This window comes from Schistocerca nitens, chromosome 9, assembly GCF_023898315.1.
Source record: "Schistocerca nitens isolate TAMUIC-IGC-003100 chromosome 9, iqSchNite1.1, whole genome shotgun sequence".
In the NCBI taxonomy this organism is placed as follows: domain Eukaryota; kingdom Metazoa; phylum Arthropoda; class Insecta; order Orthoptera; family Acrididae; genus Schistocerca; species Schistocerca nitens.
In genome coordinates this window covers 453,329,683-453,349,078 of record NC_064622.1, presented here as the reverse complement: position 1 = coordinate 453,349,078, position 19,396 = coordinate 453,329,683, and the positions used below count along the sequence as shown (strand labels likewise).

Genomic DNA, 19,396 nt, shown 5'->3' with positions numbered 1-19,396 from the left:
GAAAAGGACACAACAATTCTACCCAAATCTGTTGTTTGTACCAATGCTTTGATGCTTAATTTCTTCGACTTCGAAAGGATGCTGAGGCAGAGAATACACTATTTTATAGAAAGAAAAAATGAGTTAAAGAAGATGATATCAAAAGGAAATTTTACATGGAAAAATAATTTCTTCAGAAGACACTCTAACAATTTTAGAGGGATCTCAAAAACAGCCAGATATATTCTACAAAAAGTGATGTCAGAAGGAAGGTGGAATACTGAGTATATGGCTTTTCTATATATATTTGTAAATGCTGACCCTCTTGCAAGCTCCCCAGCACCTGCATGTTTCAACGTAGGGGAATGGGAAGTCAATCTATTTGCCACCTCTGGAATTTTCTGTTATGATGAGACTTCAATGTCTTACAAGTTGAATGGGATCCCCATTCATAGTGACAGCCCCATCTTGAACACTGAAGACAAAATTTCAAGTTTTCTATATGGCTACCAAATTGTACCACACAACCCTGATAAAAAATACAAAACAGTGAGCATAAAACATTTTGAAGATGTACGCGATCAAATCCCCATTGGGACAAGATATTCCTTCTTTTTATTCGGGGAGAAATTTGATATAATTAGGAATCCAGATTTCAGCGTACAAGTGAGAGACACATTTAATAAAAGAATTGCCGAATCTATTGATTTGCTGGACTCTGCTATATATTCTTCTGAGGATGTCAAGAGGAAATGGTGGCCATCTTTTGGTGAAGAATCTGATGAGGATGAGAGAAGTGCTAAAGTTCGTGATTATCTTGATCCTGATGATTATGTTGTCGATTTAGGACCTGGCAGCTTCTATGATGACATAGAGATGTATGAGAAAGACATGTTAGATGACTAGAACATTTTTACTTTTTTTACGTGTAAATTGATATGAAAAAAAGTGGCGCAATTGGTTAGCGCACGATACTTATAAGGCAGTAGCCGTGAGCAATGCCGGGGTTATGAGTTCGAGCCTCACCTGGGGCATCCTTTTATTTCATAGCAGCTGTCTCTGACAGCAACAGCAGGCTAGGTTTGAGATGTATCAGCTATTTGAGTAACATAATTGTGCATTCGAGAGCTAGCTGCGTCTTCCTCGGTAGTATAGTGGTTAGTATCCCCGCCTGTCACGCGGGAGACCGGGGTTCGATTCCCCGCCGGGGAGGCACACTAGATTTTTAATTATTGCACTATCAGTCGCCGAACTTAGTGTAGACCGTTTACAGCTACTTGCAACAAGTGTCTCCCACACAGACAGCTGCCTGCATCGCATCCTCGGTAGTATAGTGGTTAGTATCCCCGCTTGTCACGCGGGAGACCGCGGTTCGATTCCCCGCCGGGGAGACGCGATTTTTACCTCACAAACCTGCTCGAGTGTTGCGCGTGTGGGGCGGAAGAGCATTAACTTTGCCATTAACTTGCTGCAAAATCTTAAAAAGTAATGCATCTTAGGAAGTAGTTCTCGCATTCTTCACACTTCAGAATTACGGGGTTTGCTTTTGAGGCTGAATCAATGCCCCCAGCCGACTCTCTAGGCGTAATAATCGAACTCGACACAATCAGGAAAAGAAATAATTTTAGCAGAGCGTGGTTTCGATCCACGGACCTCTGGGTTATCGGCCCAGCGCGCTTCCACTGCGCCACTCTGCTGTGTGGGGGTATACTGGCTCTTCGTCACATCACGTGGGACTTTGCTCGACTGACGCTGCGCTGACGCTTGCACGCAGCGATATTTACGACGATCGCCTCGACATGCACCTGCGAGATGCACAGGAGTAACAAAGCACTGCACGATGCGGCGACATACGAAATCCACTGCCCAGCTACGCGTTGGCAACTAACAAAATGCCGACTCTGCCATGATTCGAACCTGGAATCTTCTAATCCGTAGTCAAACACGCTATCCGTTGCGCCACAGGGCCAGTGGCAGCATTTCTTGCTACGAGACAAGTGCAATTCGCTAACAAACGTGTTCTCCAGGGCTCATCAAGCTCCCAAGGAAGGCACCACTCGTCCAGCTGCGTGGTCGCGGTGCGCCTGCAGAGCTTGGAGCTTGCCACACATCTGCGCTCGCTGTTCGACAGGTAGCACGAGGCAAGGCGCGCGTTTTTCTGCATTTTTTCGATGACGAGAGGCGGTTGATGTGCATGTAAGCGGAGCATATCAAACACGAATAGCACGAAGCATTCGTACTTAGGTGCCAAAGCCGCAGTATGGCCGCAGGTGGCGATCATATGTTTTTGTAGCCACCACTGGTTTGCAGCAAAGCGAATATGGCTAACTGAGAGCGTTTTGCTGTAGCCCCAGTGGGAGTCGTCAGTTCCGCTTCAGACGGCGTGCTGTGAGGACGTGTTAGCGCTCCGCTTAGCTGCTGTGTTTCGAAGTCGTGACTAACTCTTGTTGCTCTTCGTTCAGTGTGTGTTAGTGTTTTGTGTCGTTGTACTTGTGTTGTCGACGTCTCTTTTGTTTCTTTCTTGAAAGCGGTTTTGGCCGCTGTTTATCTGCTGATATGTCTACCATGTTTCCCCGGAAGCTTACTGTGCGATTTGGTTTTGACAAGTCTACCCGATATGTACAACCCAGTTCACTGGAAATTCATGACTGGATTGTTGATGTTGTTGGCCTCACATCTGATCAGATACATACGGCTTACTATGATCTGGAGCAATACTGTTTTTATGTCAAGCTGCTCTCACCTTTGGTGCTGGAACGGATCTTAAACAAATTTGATGGGGAAGCTGAATTCCGCCACCGTGACAATTCGGTGAGTAAGGTCACAGTTTCTAATGCTGATGTTGATTACAAGCATGTGCGTGTTTTTAACTTGCCCCCCGAGGTTTACAACTGTTTTTTAAAAGACGTTCTTTCTAAGTATGGTGATATCAAGCAAATTTGGAATGAACGGTGGTCCAGCCAACGCCGGTTGCAATGCTTTAGCGGTGTGCGTTCGGTCGACATGCATGTCAAGCATAATATTCCCTCTCATGTTCAAGTTTGTGGATATAAGGCGCATGTTATGTACAGTGGACAGACTTTGACCTGTCATGTCTGTAATGAGAGTGGACATATGAGGCAGGATTGTCCGAAACGGGTCTTTGTTTTGCAAACCCACTTACAGCAGCGCAAAAAGTTAACTCTGGCCGACCTTGTGAAGGAAACTTCTGTGACAGATGGGTCAAGTTCCCCCATCCCGGACAACGATGAAGATAGGGCGCAGCATCGTGCTGCTGACTTTCCACCGCTAGCGCGAAAGGAGACTTCAGACTCTTCTGTTGTTCAAAGTAGTGTCGTTACTCACAAGAGACGCCGCACTTACGATAGCGGTAGTGCAGACGAAGATGACATTAATGTGGCTAGGAAATCTGACGATGGCACTTCGCAACCGACGTTTGAGATTCCGGGCTCCGAACATTCCATGCTTTCGGTTTGTAGCGCCAATTCTCCGGTGACAGTTGCACAGTTGGATCCATTACCCGTAAACGACCAGGCCGCGGTAGCTTCAGTACCAAGCCTGTCACCTGAGGCATGTCAACCGATGCAGACCGACCGACCGACCGATGTTGACACCGTTTGTAGACAGGTCGGGGACGTGCGTGAGCGTCAACAGCTGGCTACGTCACCGCCTCAGCCCGACAACAAACAAACGGAAGGTTCCACCGTTGATAAACACTCAGCTCCCGAAAGAGAATGTGGACGAGATAGGACGCCGGAAGTAGTTATGCAGTCCGAGCAACCACCGTGTACAGCGGAGGAGGAGCTGGCACCTGACGTCAGCTCCGATCCTCCTACCCCGCCTTCCGCTGCGAATTTCTCTACGGGAGGTTGGCGCCGACACTCGGTGAAACCCAATGTCAATGTTGTTCGAAGGAAGCCTAAAAAGAAAGGTTCCCACGCCGATGCTGACGCACCTTCGAAGTCAGATTCTCACGAAGGTTCTGGCGTGGAATGATGGCCTGACAGTTGGTTAGATATCTCCGTGCTTCATGTTACAATCCTACACGCTTTCCACCCTCAATATTAACAGTTTCTCTACGACTCAGCGACTGACATCGCCTTTCTTCAGGAGGTTGTCTCGCCCCACCTCGACTTTCCCGGATTTGTAGGTTTTTACAATGTTTCACCGGAAGCGCACGTCGGTACTGCCATTTTAGTTCGGGAAGGCATTCCCGTACAAACCGTTGACACGTTAGAGTCGGGGAGAGGGATTGGGCTTACAATAGCAGGGGTCACTTTTGTCAATTTATATGCACCCTCTGGTAGTAGTCACCGGGCAGCACGAGCCGCGTTCTTCAAAGACGATATCATTTACCTCTTGCGGCGAAATCCCTCACCACTGATCCTCGGTGGTGACTTTAATTGTGTTCTGGGCCGCAAAGATCAGACTCCTAATTTTAATTATTCTGGTGAGTTGCGACGCCTTGTTGCTGACCTCAAACTGCACGATGTGTGGGAGGTAAAATACCCCACGCTGGTGAAATTTACTCATACCGTTGCCAACTCTTCTAGCAGAATCGACAGAATTTATGTTTCGGATGATTTAAAAAGCCACGTAACGCACGCTGAAACTGTTCCCGTCATTTTCTCCGACCATAGTGCATTGTTAACATGTCTCAATCTGCCACAACAACCTACTCGCCGAGTACGCAACCAGTGGCATCTAAATGTTTCTTTATTGTCGGACACAGAATTAGAAGACGAAATAACTGCTGCATGGGTGCTGTGTCTCCGTTCACTTCACAACTTTCGAAGTGTGATTGAATGGTGGACCAGACGGGCGAAGCCAAAGATCAGGGGTGTTTTAATATCCTTTAGTATCCGCAGGGCTAGGGAACGGCAAACCACCGTCGAGTTTTATTACAGTGTGCTACGGGATCTTTATGATCAGGCGGGAGCAGTGACGACACACCTGAAAGATGTCAAACTGATAAAAGCCAAATTACTGCGCTTGAAACGTCAAGAACTGGAGGGCCTTAAGGTACTGTCCAAAGCGAAATCCGTCATTGCAGATGAGACTGCTGCCTTGTATCATCTTATTCGCGACAGCAAAACTAGGCGAGGCACTTTCATAGACTAACTTCAACTCGAGGATGGTACCAAAATCAGCACGCAGCAGGGAATACTCCAGGCAATCTCCGCTTACTATTCAAACATGTATGCACCGGGGGATACAAATGTGGACGATTATGACGAACTTTTTGGCTCTCATACTCCACAACTTACGGGAGATGACAATGACGCTATTTCTTCGACTGTCGAAAATGATGATGTTTACGCCGTAATCTGCAATTCTGCCGTTAACAAATCACCAGGACCTGACGGCCTCCCCGTTGAATTCTATAAAAGGTTTTGGCATTTAATTGGAGACAAGTTCACCCAACTAATCAATGAAGTCTTACGGGGAACACCGGTGCCAGCAGAATTCAAACAATGCAAAATTGTACTTCTCCCGAAGAATAAGGGTTGCAAACGTTTAACTAACCTCCGACCGATTTCACTTTTAAACTCTGATTATAAACTTCTAGCTCGAGTACTCCATCACCGCATTATGCCGCTCACCGCTAAAATCATTTGCCCCCAACAGACTTGTGCTTTTAAGAAGACCATCCTACAAACTGCTGCTTTATACCGGGACGTCGTTGCCCTGACTCACGCATGCAATATTAAATGTGGACTGCTTTTTGTCGATTTCCACAAAGCGTTTGACAGGGTCGATCATCCGTATCTGATAGAGACGTTGCGCCGGATGGGGTTTCTCACCACCTCCATAGCCGTCATCAAGAACGTGGCGATGGGAATCACAGCACAACTCTCTGTTAATTGCCAGTTGACGCAGCGCATCGAAATACGACGAGGCGTCCCACAAGGCAGTCCCTTGTCAATGCTGCTTTTTGTTCTTTCTCTCGAACCCTTTTTACGACAGCTACGATGTCGGCTCACCGGAATTACAGTTTCAGGAATGAAAACTGTGGTGGGTGCATATGCGGATGACGTTGGCGTCATCATCAGAAATCAGGCGGATGTGTCACACCTCGAGTTGGCGCTCGCGACCTATTGTTCGGCATCCGGTGCGAGGCAGAACGTTCAAAAAAGTAAATTTCTAAACCTCAAGGGGCTTGCCCAGTTGCGCATTGCGTGGGCGACTCCTGTCCATCAACATAAAGCTATTGGAATGGTCCTGACGACATCCATTTTCCGAATGATCTCGATAAATTGGCGCGAGGTTTCACGGACTCTCCAGGGGGCACTGATTGCCAATCACTCCCGCTGCCTGGACCAATTTCAAAGGGTTCGTTTATTAAATACTTATATCTTGTCCAAGGCTTACTACACTGCCCAAATTTTCCCTCTTCCCGCCATGATAGCAAAGGCCATTATGTCCCGCTTAACAAATTTTTTGTGGCGTGGGGAATTATTTCGTGTCTCGTGCAAGACAGCAATTCTGGATCCTTGTCAAGGGGGCCTGGGATTGACGGACATTACCTGTAAAGCAATGGCATTATATGTCAACAGAACATTAACTATCATGTCCAACTCCCCGGAATGCCTCACGGCAAAGTTGTACAATATCGTCCGGCCACAAAGTGTCGACCCACCAGTCCATCTTCAGCACATCAGTTTTAAACTTAAACATATAAGGAACTTTTATCTTGAGTGCAGCTACATCAGCAAAGAACTTTTACGGTCGCCGACAGTCACGGCGAAAGCGATTCTAGCAGAACGGCAACAGCTGCACAGGAACAATGTCATAGAATCCAAGTTCCCTGGATTCGCATGGGACGTCGTCTGGAAAAATATTAGTTGTTCGGTTCTTTCGAGTGATGCATGGACAGCGTGGTACAAAGTTATCCATAATCTCATCTGTACTAATGAACGTCTCTTCAGAATAGGGTTAAGTGACACAAACCTCTGTGGCAAATGTCACCTTGTCGACACTGTGTGTCATCGATATACGTGTGGCGGCCATATTTACAACTGGCAGTGGATCAGAGAGAAACTTGCCCTAATCACCAGGACCGCTGCACACACTTTCACCCCTCAGCATTTGTACCGCCCCGCTGATCGCTACTTTCCTCAGACGAAAAACAATACAGTGATCTGGCTCATGGGGAAGTTCACCAGTTACATTTTTAACAACGTTGGAGGCGACAATCAACTTGAATTTTTAATGTATATGGAAACAGAATTTGCAAAGATGCTCCAGTACCCGGCTCATAAGAAGACATTTGGTAATATGCTCCACATTGTTTTCGAAAGGATGGGAATAGGCTAGTGACCACTGATTGTCTTTCATGGTGACATGGGAGGGGTTTGGAGCGCGAAGTACTGGCAGTGCCGCGAAGAGGCCCCACTGCTTTTGCGGCGCGTCTCTGACCCCGACCTCCATCACCAGGCGCACAAGAGACAGGATTCACTCCCGACGATTTTACAAGCCGGTTTTACATTACCAAACCATGCAAAAAAAAAAAAAAAATGATAAGGCGGAAAAAAAAGAGAAAAAGGAAAAAGAAATGAAAAAAAGAAAGAAAAAAAGTGGCGCAATTGGTTAGCGCACGGTACTTATAAGGCAGTAGCCGTGAGCAATGCCGGGGTTGTGAGTTCGAGCCTCACCTGGGGCATACTTTTATTTCGTAGCAGCTGTCTCTGACAGCATCAGGAGGCTACATTTCAGATGTATCAGCTATGTCAGCAAGATTAATGTGCATTATAGGCGCTAGTTGCGTCTTCCTCGGTAGTATAGTGGTTAGTATCCCCGCCTGTCACGCGGGAGACCGGGGTTCGATTCCCCGCCGGGGAGGCACACTAGATTTTTAATTATTGCACTATCAGTCGCCGAACTTAATGTAGACCGTTTACAGCTACTTGCAACAAGTGTCTCCCACACAGACAGCTGCCTGCATCGCATCCTCGGTAGTATAGTGGTTAGTATCCCCGCCTGTCACGCGGGAGACCGGGGTTCGATTCCCCGCCGGAGAGACGCGATTTTTACCTCACAAACCTGCTCGAGTGTTGCGCGTGTGGGGCGGAAGAGCATTAACTTTGCCATTAACTTGCTGCAAAATCTTAAAAAGTGATGCATCTTAGGAAGTAGTTCTCGCATTCTTCACACTTCAGAATTACGGGGTTTGCTTTTGAGGCTGAATCAATGCCCCCAGCCGACTCTCTAGGCGTAATAATCGAGCTCGACACAATCAGAAAAAGAAATAATTTTAGCAGAGCGTGGTTTCGATCCACGGACCTTTGGGTTATGGGCCCAACACGCTTCCACTGCGCCACTCTGCTGTGTGGGCGTATACTGGCTCTTCGTCACATCACGTGGGACTTTGCTCTACTGACGCTACGCTGACGTTTGCACGCAGCGATATTTACCACGATCGCCTCGAAATGCAGCTGCGAGATGCACAGGAGTAACAAAGCACTGCACGATGCGGCGACATACGAAATCCACTGCCCAGCTACGCGTTGGCAACTAACAAAATGCCGACTCTGCCAGGATTCGAACCTGGAATCTTCTGATCCGTAGTCAGACGCGTTATCCGTTGCGCCACAGGGCCAGTGGCAGCATTTCTCGCTACGAGACAAGTGCAATTCTCTAAGAAACGTGTTCTCCAGGGCTCATCAAGCTCCCAAGGAAGGCACCACTCGTCCAGCTGCGTGGTCGCGGTGCGCCTGCAGAGCTTGGAGCTTGCCACACATCTGCGCTCGCTGTTCGACAGGTAGCACGAGGCAAGGCGCGCGTTTTTCTGCATTTTTTCGATGACGAGAGGCGGTTGATGTGCATGTAAGCGTAGCATATCAAACACGAATAGCACGAAGCATTCGTACTTAGGTGCCAAAGCCGCAGTATGGCCGCAGGTGGCGATCATATGTTTTTGTAGCCACCACTGGTTTGCAGCAAAGCGAATATGGCTAACTGAGAGCGTTTTGCTGTAGCCCCAGTGGACAGTCGGCCTTCAGCGGCCGTGGCGAGCGGACGCGCGGCGTGTTTACGTCCTCGCTGCTGCTGGCTGTGTGCTGTTTACTGGTGCGTAGACGCTGTTCTCGCGGCCACAATAACGTGTTGTTGTGTGACAATGTTTAGAACCGGAACATGAACGACATAACGCGCAAAGACACGTTGAAATTTGTCTTCGATCACACCTATGCACGACCGAAATCTTTTGAGATAGAATTATGGATTGAGGAAAGTCTGAAACGATCCTTTGACGATATCATCGGCGTACACCTGTCGATCGTTAGTAGCGTTGTCTACATCAAGTTTAAAACCGCTGCTATTTGCGAACAGATTTTGCAGTCATGTAGTGGTAAGCTTAAATTTAAGCACCGTGATGGGAACGTCGGAGAGGTTAAGGTTTTGCATGCTGGATTTGGTCTTCGAACTCTTCGAATTTTTGAGTTACCATTTGAAGTACCCTCGGCTGACATCGACGCGGTGCTCAAAAATTATGGTAAAGTTGTTAGCAATGTTGCCGAAAAATGGGCGACGTTTAAGGTTCCTGTCCTGAACGGTGTTCGGCAGGTTAAAATGGAACTGCAGAGGCACATACCATCTTACGTTACTATTTGTGGATACAGGGCGATCGTAATATATGACGGTCAACCGCGTACCTGCTCTGGGTGCGGTGCCACGGATCACGTTCGTGCTCAATGTATCCAACGAAGGGTGACGCAGTTGCCACCAGGAGACACTCTGCCAGCTAATACGATGACTTCCCTACCGCTGACATATGTGGCGGCAGCCCGCACGAACATGGCCAACGTGGAACATTCAGTTGTGGACACAATTTCCAACGCCTTGGACGCCGACCGAGTGACGCCAACGGAAACTTCCACCACAGAGGACATCACTGATGTAACCCCTGAGGTTCCAACGGAAACTAACGAGCCAGTGGGTACGAATTTGGCCAACCTTTCCTGTGATGTACAATCCCAAGGAAACGTCAACGATTCGGACACTGGCAATAAACAGATGCCTGTATCAGCGCCAACGGCAGGATTCACTGGTGGGCAAGTTAGCGTTTCATCTCCAGAGGCTGACGAAAATGGAAGGCGAGGCAATTCACCGAAGACACATAAGAAAAGGAGGATTGCCCACAAGAATGTCGAGCAAACTGCACCAAGTTTGCGTGAGAAAGGTCTGCAGATTGCCCGCGACCTTACCGATGCCCTACATGGACACCCTGATGAGAAGCAACAGAGTGGCACCAGCGATGTGGCAGACACCACGAAGCCCCAGTCGGAGGTCGAAGACCATGCTCTCGCTGAACGGGAAAAGACTACACGACGGGTCCTCAGGGATAGCTCCACACACCTCCGTCTGGCTGAGATAGCCTCACACACCACGAGGGACTCAGTTCATGTTGGCGACTGGGCAGATGACGTAGACGGCATGTCAGTGGACACTGAAACGAATAAGGTCGGCTCGGCGGAAGGTGCTTCCTCAGCTGTGAGGGATGAAGAACTCAAAAGTACAGGACCTGCTTCAACAACTCCGACAGGGGACGCTGATTACTTTTCTGATACTTATTAATGGTTCCCACCGACGTCTCCCTTCCATACTTGGATTGAGACTTCGCACCACTGGCTGGCAATGCCTCCTCCGTTTCAGGACTACAAGTTAGCCACGTTAAATATCAACAAAATTACCTCGACTCAGAAGCTGTACAGTCTTCGCGACTACCTTTACAGCTGTGACGCGGATATTGTGATGCTGCAGGAGGTGGACGACAACCTTTACCTTGACATTCCTGGCTGCGAAGTGGTAAAAAACACCACTCCGGATAGCTCCTCCGGTACGGCTTTCCTAATCAAAGAGGGAGTGACCATCTCTGACGTCATTGGAGAACGGGAGAGGCATTTCGTGTCTAATTCACTGTATACGATTTATAAACATCTACGCCCCTTCTGGTAATCAAAATAGAGTGCGCAGAGCCCAGTTCTTTGCTACTGACCTGTTATATCTGTTACGACGGAATCCAGAAGACGTGGTACTTGGGGGTGACTTCAACTGCGTTTTAAAGCCTAAAGATCAAAGGCCGAATTTTAATGGTTGTCCTACTCTCGCAGAAACAGTGCGTCAGCTCGAACTGGAGGACACATGGGAAATACTACATGGGGACCAAAGCTGCTTTACATATTACACCGCACAAACTGCCAGCCGCATCGATCGGATCTATGTGGGGAAAACTCTGAGAGGGCAAATATCGGCAACGGAAACGTGGCCAATATATTTCTCAGACCACTTGGCCTACCACTGTACCATTCGTATGACCCGACAGAAAACGTTCCGTGGCAAAACAGGATGGAAATTACATGTAGACATCCTCCGAGAGCAAGGGCTACGAGAACAGTTGCAGGAGGTCTGGGAATCGAGTCTACACAGACAGGCTACTTTTCCGTCTGTCACGATGTGGTGGTGCCACTATACGAAGCCTCGACTTATTAGGTGCTTGAAGGCCTATAGCTACGCCAGGAGCCGCTTGCAAAAGGAGACCTTTGAATTTTACTTTAGATGCCTACGTGATTTATACTCCGAAACGTCTGTCACGCACGAAAACATCGTACAAATTAAAAGGATTAAGGCAAAGTTGTTACTACTGAAACGGAAACAAATGGAAAGTCCCAAAATCCGCTCTAGAGACACCAACAGTACTTCCGATGAACATCCATCCTCGTTCCACCTCGGCAGAGAGAAACGACGAGCACGACAACAACTGATCAGTAAATTGAAAACGGAAGATGGCGGCTTCTTGACGACTCAGCTGGAAATAAAGGATTATATCACTGACTATTACCGGAGACTCTATATGGCAGACCCGACAGACGATGAGATCATCTCCGCCATGCAAGATCTTCTAACAGCGAAACTAGCCGAGGCTGACAGGGAGTCACTGATGAGCGAAGTCACTGCGGATGAAATTCAGATGGCCTTGAGGAAGGCTCAGCCTAATAAATCCCCTGGCGCGGATGGACTTCCCATTGAATTTTATAAGGAATACTGGCATCTACTGGAAAATTGTTTTGTGCATATATGTAACGAAATTAGAGCGGGTCTGCAACTACCAGAAGACTTCAATGGCAGTCTACTAGTACTTGTTCCGAAACAACACTCACACGACGACATCAATCATTTTCGACCAATCTCCCTCCTGAATTCCGACTATAAGATTGTGGCCCGCGTGTTTGCCCATAGAATTAAAAACGTCCTAGGTACGATAATCCATCACAGCCAGTCAGCAGCAGTACCTGGACGTAATATCTTCAAAAGTCTTGCGGATTACAGGGAGATCATCTCGTTCAGTGCAATTACACGGTCGACTGCAGCAATTCTTGCTTTAGACCAATGTAAGGCTTTTGACCGGGTTTCACACCGTTATCTGTTCCAAATTATGAAACATCTTGGATTCGGTGACGACTTCATTACAGTGCTTCGCAATATATACACCGCTGCCACTTCTAAGGTCATTGTTAATGGTCAGTTCACCCGACCGATTCCTATTGAAAGATCAGTAAGACAAGGATGCCCCATGTCTATGCCTCTCTACGTCATAGCAATTGAGCCACTTCTCCGGATGCTCCATTCCAAACTTCAGGGCTTAACCGTCTACTCATACAACATAAAATGTATTGCCTATGCGGACGACGTGAGTGCTGTAATACGGTCGGAACGGGAGCTACGGGAGATCGCTGACAGTATCACTGAATACGAACGAGCATCAGGCTCCAAATTAAATTATAGGAAGACCAGATTATTGCCGATTGGGGGAGGCTTTCCGACAGATGGTACTTGTCCCTATAGGTTGTGCGAGACTGTCAAACTGCTAGGTATAAAAATGAGCAGTTGCCCTATAAGAACAACGGCAGTCAATTGGAAAGAACTCTTGGCCATCACGAAAGCCTGCCTTCAACAAAATAAAGGCAGAGAACAGAAGCTGCTTCAACGAGTTCAATTCATCAATACCAAGATTCTTTCCAAAATCTGGTATGTTGGGCAGGTTCTCCCGGTGGTAGACACTATTGCCAGGGGCATCATGTCGGCAGTTGGATGGTATGTTTGGAGGGGTGAGATATTCAAGGTGGGAATCAACGTCGTCACTCTCCCTCCGGAGGAAGGGGGCCTGGGTCTAATAGATGTCCCAACGAAATGCAAGGCTCTCCTCGTACGTAATACACTGCAGCTGTGCCACAAATACCCCGACAGCGCACTTCGTATGGCCATAAGGACATATAAACCATACAACATGCTAATACCAATAAACCTGGGGGAAGTGCACTATAAGGCGAATCATATCAGGATGTTTCTCTTAGAAGCCAGCTACCTGAAGTCGAAATCGAGTGCTCCATTAAGTGATCTAACATCTGCTCAACTATATCGTCTGATGAACGAAACTGGAAGAGCCAACCGCATGGTGACGAAGTACCCCTCTACGGTTTGGACTAGAATCTGGACAAACATCAATAACAGTGTTCTAGGCACTGACGTCCGATCCACTTGGTATAAAATTGTCAATCAGACAATACCAACTAGAGAGCGACTCTATAAAATACACCTGTCGGTTTCAGACAAGTGTCGAGACTGTAATGTCATCGACACCTTACAACACCGTTGTGCCTGTGGTGAGAACGGCCATATATTGAACTGGTGTCGTAGGACCATGGCATTGATCTACAGGACAACACCGCAGAACATCTCTCTAACATCGATTCTCCAACCGGATGGAACTTACTATCCGGTAACCAAAAAGAACACGTGGACATGGTTGGCAGCGCACCCACTGCACTACATCATTAATGCCCACGAAGACCGGACATACATGGGCTACAGAGTATACCTAGCCACACAGGCTAAGTTACTGATGAGGGACCCCAAATATAAGCGAAAGTTTGCCAATTATATCGCGGCATTACAACTAGTGACGATATGACACACATACTATGGAGGGACTTCTAAGAGGATGCTAGACGAACAGATGGATCAACGAACAGGTGTTCAGTTTTTACAACCCAAGGGCACTATTATTGTACTTGTACTTTTTTTTTTCTTGCTTACATTAGGACTTCGTTTTTATACTATCCTCGATAGTCGAGTGAAAGTTTTCAGTTTGTGGCTCACGTTGTGAATGTCACTTTTTCCGAAGGAACATTTCCTACCATCACACTTCAGCACACCACAGGACGGTCTGCGGACTTCAGCGACGTCTGCCCTCACATCTGCGAGAAGACAACCCGGGCGAAAAAGAAAGGATCACTTAACGACCGAGGCCAAGCTTTAATGCTTGGGGTAAAAAAGTGAAGGCATATTGATTTCGAGAAGACGAGTTTTGAGGATTGGGTGTCAGCTGAGTCAGTGCCACCTTGTTGGAGGACGAGCAGGGGAATGTTTACAAGGACAATACTCTTCTTTTCTATACAGAAGAAGTCTCTTTATTTCGTCATGAATAAAACCATTACGCAGGGGAATGATTTAAAGGAAAACAAATTTCTTTTCTTTACAGAAGAAGTAAATTTATTTCATCGTGAAGCAGAAAAATTTCTTTCAATGGCGATGAAGCCAGGCCGAGAAGGCAACTTCTGGCGAGTGTAAAGATGGGTTGAAGGGGAGGAAGGAGACCAAAAAAAAAAAAAAATAAAAAATAAAAAAAAATAAAAAAAAAGTGGCGCAATTGGTTAGCGCACGGTACTTATAAGGCAGTAGCCGTGAGCAATGCCGGGGTTGTGAGTTCGAGCCTCACCTGGGGCATACTTTTATTTCGTAGCAGCTGTCTCTGACAGCATCAGGAGGCTACATTTCAGATGTATCAGCTATGTCAGCAAGATTAATGTGCATTATAGGCGCTAGTTGCGTCTTCCTCGGTAGAATAGTGGTTAGTATCCCCGCCTGTCACGCGGGAGACCGGGGTCCGATTCCCCGCCGGGGAAGCACAGTAGATTTTTAATTATTGCACTATCAGTCACCGAACTTAGTGTAGACCGTTTACAGCTACTTGCAACAAGTGTCTCCCACACAGACAGCTGCCTGCATCGCATCGTCGGTAGTATAGTGGTTAGTATCCCCGCCTGTCACGCGGGAGACCGGGGTTCGATTCCTCGCCGGGGAGGCACAGTAGATTTTTTAATTATTGCACTATCAGTCGCCGAACTTAGTGTAGACCGTTTACAGCTACTTGCAACAAGTGTCTCCCACACAGACAGCTGCCTGCATCCCGTCCTCGGTAGTATAGTGGTTAGTATCCACGCGGGAGACCGGGGTTCGATTCCCCGCCGGGGCGACGCGATTTTTATCTCACAAACCTGCTCGAGTGTTGCGCGTGTGGGGCGGAAGAGCATTAACTTTGCCATTAACTTGCTGCAAAATCTTAAAAAGTGATGCATCTTAGGAAGTAGTTCTCGCATTCTTCACACTTCAGAATTACGGGGTTTGCTTTTGAGGCTGAATCAATGCCCCCAGCCGACTCTCTAGGCGTAATAATCGAGCTCCCCCAGCCGACTCTCTAGGCGTAATAATCGAGCTCGACACAATCAGAAAAAGAAATAATTTTAGCAGAGCGTGGTTTCGATCCACGGACCTTTGGGTTATGGGCCCAGCACGCTTCCACTGCGCCACTCTGCTGTGTGGGCGTATACTGGCTCTTCGTCACATCACGTGGGACTTAGCTCTACTGACGCTACGCTGACGTTTGCACGCAGCGATATTTACCACGATCGCCTCGACATGCAGCTGCGAGATGCACAGGAGTAACAAAGCACTGCACGATGCGGCGACATACGAAATCCACTGCCCAGCTACGCGTTGGCAACTAACAAAATGCCTACTCTGCCAGGATTCGAACCTGGAATCTTCTGATCCGCAGTCAGACGCGTTATCCGTTGCGCCACAGGGCCAGTGGCAGCATTTCTCGCTACGAGACAAGTGCAATTCTCTAAGAAACGTGTTCTCCAGGGCTCATCAAGCTCCCAAGGAAGGCACCACTCGTCCAGCTGCGTGGTCGCGGTGCGCCTGCAGAGCTTGGAGCTTGCCACACATCTGCGCTCGCTGTTCGACAGGTAGCACGAGGCAAGGCGCGCGTTTTTCTGCATTTTTTCGATGACGAGAGGCGGTTGATGTGCATGTAAGCGTAGCATATCAAACACGAATAGCACGAAGCATTCGTACTTAGGTGCCAAAGCCGCAGTATGGCCGCAGGTGGCGATCATATGTTTTTGTAGCCACCACTGGTTTGCAGCAAAGCGAATATGGCTAACTGAGAGCGTTTTGCTGTAGCCCCAGTGGACAGTCGGCCTTCAGCGGCCGTGGCGAGCGGACGCGCGGCGTGTTTACGTCCTCGCTGCTGCTGGCTGTGTGCTGTTTACTGGTGCGTAGACGCTGTTCTCGCGGCCACAATAACGTGTTGTTGTGTGACAATGTTTAGAACCGGAACATGAACGACATAACGCGCAAAGACACGTTGAAATTTGTCTTCGATCACACCTATGCACGACCGAAATCTTTTGAGATAGAATTATGGATTGAGGAAAGTCTGAAACGATCCTTTGACGATATCATCGGCGTACACCTGTCGATCGTTAGTAGCGTTGTCTACATCAAGTTTAAAACCGCTGCTATTTGCGAACAGATTTTGCAGTCATGTAGTGGTAAGCTTAAATTTAAGCACCGTGATGGGAACGTCGGAGAGGTTAAGGTTTTGCATGCTGGATTTGGTCTTCGAACTCTTCGAATTTTTGAGTTACCATTTGAAGTACCCTCGGCTGACATCGACGCGGTGCTCAAAAATTATGGTAAAGTTGTTAGCAATGTTGCCGAAAAATGGGCGACGTTTAAGGTTCCTGTCCTGAACGGTGTTCGGCAGGTTAAAATGGAACTGCAGAGGCACATACCATCTTACGTTACTATTTGTGGATACAGGGCGATCGTAATATATGACGGTCAACCGCGTACCTGCTCTGGGTGCGGTGCCACGGATCACGTTCGTGCTCAATGTATCCAACGAAGGGTGACGCAGTTGCCACCAGGAGACACTCTGCCAGCTAATACGATGACTTCCCTACCGCTGACATATGTGGCGGCAGCCCGCACGAACATGGCCAACGTGGAACATTCAGTTGTGGACACAATTTCCAACGCCTTGGACGCCGACCGAGTGACGCCAACGGAAACTTCCACCACAGAGGACATCACTGATGTAACCCCTGAGGTTCCAACGGAAACTAACGAGCCAGTGGGTACGAATTTGGCCAACCTTTCCTGTAATGTACAATCCCAAGGAAACGTCAACGATTCGGACACTGGCAATAAACAGATGCCTGTATCAGCGCCAACGGCAGGATTCACTGGTGGGCAAGTTAGCGTTTCATCTCCAGAGGCTGACGAAAATGGAAGGCGAGGCAATTCACCGAAGACACATAAGAAAAGGAGGATTGCCCACAAGAATGTCGAGCAAACTGCACCAAGTTTGCGTGAGAAAGGTCTGCAGATTGCCCGCGACCTTACCGATGCCCTACATGGACACCCTGATGAGAAGCAACAGAGTGGCACCAGCGATGTGGCAGACACCACGAAGCCCCAGTCGGAGGTCGAAGACCACGCTCTCGCTGAACGGGAAAAGACTACACGACGGGTCCTCAGGGATAGCTCCACACACCTCCGTCTGGCTGAGATAGCCTCACACACCACGAGGGACTCAGTTCATGTTGGCGACTGGGCAGATGACGTAGACGGCATGTCAGTGGACACTGAAACGAATAAGGTCGGCTCGGCGGAAGGTGCTTCCTCAGCTGTGAGGGATGAAGAACTCAAAAGTACAGGACCTGCTTCAACAACTCCGACAGGGGACGCTGATTACTTTTCTGATACTTATTAATGGTTCCCACCGACGTCTCCCTTCCATACTTGGATTGAGACTTCGCACCACTGGCTGGCAATGCCTCCTCCGTTTCAGGACTACAAGTTAGCCACGTTAAATATCAACAAAATTACCTCGACTCAGAAGCTGTACAGTCTTCGCGACTACCTTTACAGCTGTGACGCGGATATTGTGATGCTGCAGGAGGTGGACGACAACCTTTACCTTGACATTCCTGGCTGCGAAGTGGTAAAAAACACCACTCCGGATAGCTCCTCCGGTACGGCTTTCCTAATCAAAGAGGGAGTGACCATCTCTGACGTCATTGGAGAACGGGAGAGGCATTTCGTGTCTAATTCACTGTATACGATTTATAAACATCTACGCCCCTTCTGGTAATCAAAATAGAGTGCGCAGAGCCCAGTTCTTTGCTACTGACCTGTTATATCTGTTACGACGGAATCCAGAAGACGTGGTACTTGGGGGTGACTTCAACTGCGTTTTAAAGCCTAAAGATCAAAGGCCGAATTTTAATGGTTGTCCTACTCTCGCAGAAACAGTGCGTCAGCTCGAACTGGAGGACACATGGGAAATACTACATGGGGACCAAAGCTGCTTTACATATTACACCGCACAAACTGCCAGCCGCATCGATCGGATCTATGTGGGGAAAACTCTGAGAGGGCAAATATCGGCAACGGAAACGTGGCCAATATATTTCTCAGACCACTTGGCCTACCACTGTACCATTCGTATGACCCGACAGAAAACGTTCCGTGGCAAAACAGGATGGAAATTACATGTAGACATCCTCCGAGAGCAAGGGCTACGAGAACAGTTGCAGGAGGTCTGGGAATCGAGTCTACACAGACAGGCTACTTTTCCGTCTGTCACGATGTGGTGGTGCCACTATACGAAGCCTCGACTTATTAGGTGCTTGAAGGCCTATAGCTACGCCAGGAGCCGCTTGCAAAAGGAGACCTTTGAATTTTACTTTAGATGCCTACGTGATTTATACTCCGAAACGTCTGTCACGCACGAAAACATCGTACAAATTAAAAGGATTAAGGCAAAGTTGTTACTACTGAAACGGAAACAAATGGAAAGTCCCAAAATCCGCTCTAGAGACACCAACAGTACTTCCGATGAACATCCATCCTCGTTCCACCTCGGCAGAGAGAAACGACGAGCACGACAACAACTGATCAGTAAATTGAAAACGGAAGATGGCGGCTTCTTGACGACTCAGCTGGAAATAAAGGATTATATCACTGACTATTACCGGAGACTCTATATGGCAGACCCGACAGACGATGAGATCATCTCCGCCATGCAAGATCTTCTAACAGCGAAACTAGCCGAGGCTGACAGGGAGTCACTGATGAGCGAAGTCACTGCGGATGAAATTCAGATGGCCTTGAGGAAGGCTCAGCCTAATAAATCCCCTGGCGCGGATGGACTTCCCATTGAATTTTATAAGGAATACTGGCATCTACTGGAAAATTGTTTTGTGCATATATGTAACGAAATTAG

At 48.0% G+C, this 19,396-nt stretch overlaps 7 non-coding genes across 7 annotated transcripts; 3 read left to right on the top strand and 4 right to left on the bottom strand.

Annotated features, from left to right (window-relative positions):
- The first annotated feature begins 1,119 nt into the window (after positions 1 to 1,119).
- Trnad-guc (transfer RNA aspartic acid (anticodon GUC)) lies at positions 1,120 to 1,191 on the top strand. The gene has a single exon. It is a non-coding gene; the product is annotated as a tRNA-Asp (tRNA).
- Positions 1,192 to 1,604: 413 nt separating this feature from the next.
- Trnai-gau (transfer RNA isoleucine (anticodon GAU)) lies at positions 1,605 to 1,676 on the bottom strand. Its single transcript has one exon. It is a non-coding gene; the product is annotated as a tRNA-Ile (tRNA).
- A 6,073-nt stretch (positions 1,677 to 7,749) lies between these two features.
- On the top strand, positions 7,750 to 7,821 carry Trnad-guc (transfer RNA aspartic acid (anticodon GUC)). The gene has a single exon. It is a non-coding gene; the product is annotated as a tRNA-Asp (tRNA).
- Positions 7,822 to 7,928: 107 nt separating this feature from the next.
- On the top strand, positions 7,929 to 8,000 carry Trnad-guc (transfer RNA aspartic acid (anticodon GUC)). Its single transcript has one exon. It is a non-coding gene; the product is annotated as a tRNA-Asp (tRNA).
- A 234-nt stretch (positions 8,001 to 8,234) lies between these two features.
- Trnam-cau (transfer RNA methionine (anticodon CAU)) lies at positions 8,235 to 8,306 on the bottom strand. Its single transcript has one exon. It is a non-coding gene; the product is annotated as a tRNA-Met (tRNA).
- A 199-nt stretch (positions 8,307 to 8,505) lies between these two features.
- On the bottom strand, positions 8,506 to 8,578 carry Trnar-acg (transfer RNA arginine (anticodon ACG)). The gene has a single exon. It is a non-coding gene; the product is annotated as a tRNA-Arg (tRNA).
- A 7,251-nt stretch (positions 8,579 to 15,829) lies between these two features.
- Positions 15,830 to 15,905, bottom strand: Trnar-gcg (transfer RNA arginine (anticodon GCG)). The gene has a single exon. It is a non-coding gene; the product is annotated as a tRNA-Arg (tRNA).
- Between the last annotated feature and the right edge of the window lie 3,491 nt (positions 15,906 to 19,396).